The sequence below is a fragment of the Chrysochloris asiatica genome, unplaced genomic scaffold (genome assembly GCF_000296735.1).
Source record: "Chrysochloris asiatica unplaced genomic scaffold, ChrAsi1.0 scaffold00269, whole genome shotgun sequence".
Taxonomy (NCBI): Eukaryota; Metazoa; Chordata; class Mammalia; order Afrosoricida; family Chrysochloridae; genus Chrysochloris; species Chrysochloris asiatica.
Window position 1 is genome coordinate 1,941,492 of NW_006408787.1, and position 2,571 is coordinate 1,944,062.

General features: G+C 44.3%; 1 pseudogene; it reads right to left on the reverse strand.

Moving 5' to 3' along the window:
* Positions 1-401: 401 nt before the first annotated feature.
* On the reverse strand, positions 402-2,357 carry LOC102812750 (annotated as a pseudogene).
* Between the last annotated feature and the right edge of the window lie 214 nt (positions 2,358-2,571).

A 2,571-nucleotide genomic window follows, 5' to 3' on the forward strand; every position in this document is an offset into this window, starting at 1 on the left:
ACCACCTTCGGATATGGGGTCTCTGTGATGCATTTACATTCCTAACCTCCCTAAAGGGTAAGTGGCTGATTTTTCCTAAACACTTAGCCCCACACAACATGCACAGGTGGAGGCTAAATTTAATGGCATTCCTACAATAGACTTAATTGTAGAAGAAATGAAAAGGCATCTCCTCCCGGGCAGCAATATCCAGCAGCAATTACTTCAGATAGCCAAAGGGCAGGCTGTGCTATCCCAGTGCTTGCCCAGCTCTGAAGAAGTCCTAGGGTCCCGAGCAACCCCAAAAGCCCTAGAGTCTGGGAAGAATGCAGTGGTGGTGGCAGTGGCAAGCAGCAACAACTTCAGGTGACTCACATGTCAGGAAATGAGCATGGTAATGCCAGCCAACACAAGGCAAGGACTCAGGAACAACTCCTGTCCTCATGGTTCCCACTGATCATCATGCTGTATAGCTTCTGCTGCTCCACTTTGAAGGTATCATTTACCTTCTCCCACTTCAGACCACCATTCCACGGTAAGTATGCAAATCCTCCTTGCTTGGCAATGGCAGACTTTACCCTGTTTGCAAACTGGACAGCATCTTCATCAGTTTCCCTGGTCATGGGTGACAGGTACCAAACACTGCAGACAATGGCCTAACTGGTCATCACCCTCAGCAGGTACTTCACCATCCCATATTTGCTACTGTTTCAGAAGGTATCACCAAATTGGGCCATCCTGATAATAACAAGGTAGACTATGGCTCCAATTTAAAAATTTCCCTTTTTGAACATCATCACCCTTGTTGTTGTTGTTGTTGTTATGTGCCGTGGAGTTGGTTCTGACTCATAGCAACCCTGTACAGGGTTTCTGAGGTTTAAATGTTTACAGGAGCAAAAAGCCTCATCTTTCTCCTGTGGAACAGCTGGTAGTTTCGAATTGTTGACCCTGAGGTTCACAGCCCATGGTATTTTCAATAACCTCATATGGATGCAAAAGCTGGACAGTGAATAAGGAAGATCGTAGAAGAATTGAAGCCTTTGAATTGTGATGTTGGAGGAGAATACTGAAAGTGCCATGGACTGTCAAAAGAACCAATAGATCTGTTTTTGAAGAGGTGCAGCCAGGGTGCTCCTTGGAGGCCAAGATGGCTAAGCTTCTTCTCTCATACTTTGGGCATATTGTCTGGAGGGAACAGTTGCTGGAGAGGGATGTCATGCTGGGTAAGATGGAGGGTCAGAGAAAGAGAGGAAGACCCCCAACGAGATGGATCAGCCAGGTGGCATCATTGATGGCATCAAGTGTGGCAATGGTAGTGAGGTTGGCCCAGGATCAGACATTGTTTCGTTCTGCTGTGCACGAGATCGCTAGGAGTCAGTTTCAACTCTATGGCACCTGACAACAACAACAACAAAATGCTACTAGAGCTCCTGCAAGTTCCTTCTGGGAAAATGAATGCACATGCTCAGTCACTCTTTTGGACACCAGGTGGCGATATTTCACTTTAAAGTGCTCAAACTAGATGTGATGACTGGGCTTCACCCTGGCTCTCTGAGTTATGTTCATGAGTCCTCTGTGCATTTGGTCCACCATGGCATAGTAGTCATCACTGGCCAAATGATCACATTAATAGGATAAGTATGATTGGCCACACAGACCCCACTATTTCTAGGTCTGTTTTAGTGTCATAGTGTACTTCTGGTTGGTAATGATGGTTGTCAGCGAATCCACACAGATCTTGTAACAAATTAAATAAAAATGGTTACTCAAGAACTCCTTAAACTTCAGATTTGGTAAATATTCTGCCATGTATAGGAAATTCCCATGAAAGCAAGAGCTATCCTGAGTGGCAGAAGTAAGCAATAGTGAATCAGCACTCCTGACCCCCATAAGACAGTGAGCCTCATCCTGATATTTTGGAAGTTATAACTGGTTCTGCTCAGCAGGTTCCAGGACACCAACTTCTTTGCTGATAAACTCTTTGTCACCTCATCATTCATAATAGTCTCTATTCCTTTCTGGCAAAAGTAGAAAATGTCAGAGCTACAACTCTGGAGTATTATCCAGAGCTTTATTACTCCAACTTTGATGATTATCTTTGACAACTTCTTCTAAAGAATCTTTTGCAATGATTCCATTGGTATGGGGCTTGTAGAGTTGGAGGTTCTTCTCCTTAGGTCCTATTTCCATTCTCAAGGTAGCCCACACAAAGAATTTTAGCAAAGTTTTCATGTAGAGTGTTCAGATACCAAAGGGGACTCCAAAATGGCTAGGACTATGGTGAAAACAAGCAGGAGGGTAAAGAGGATAGTCAGAGAGATACCCAGTAGGTTGACAATCAGGTTATCAAAAGGCAGCAACAAGAACATGGTGGATGATCCAGGCAAACTCTCTTCACTGAAAACAAACCACAACATTCAAATGGTCCTTGTCAAGAGCACTCGCATGGGAAAGGAAACAAATATCAAACTCCATCCCAAAGTTCATATCATTTGAATGACTGAAGAGAAAGGCTGGGAGTAGGGTGGGAGTAGAAAAGGGCCACAGAAAGCAGCCTCAAATACCAGCTCACTGCAGAATCAATGACTTTAG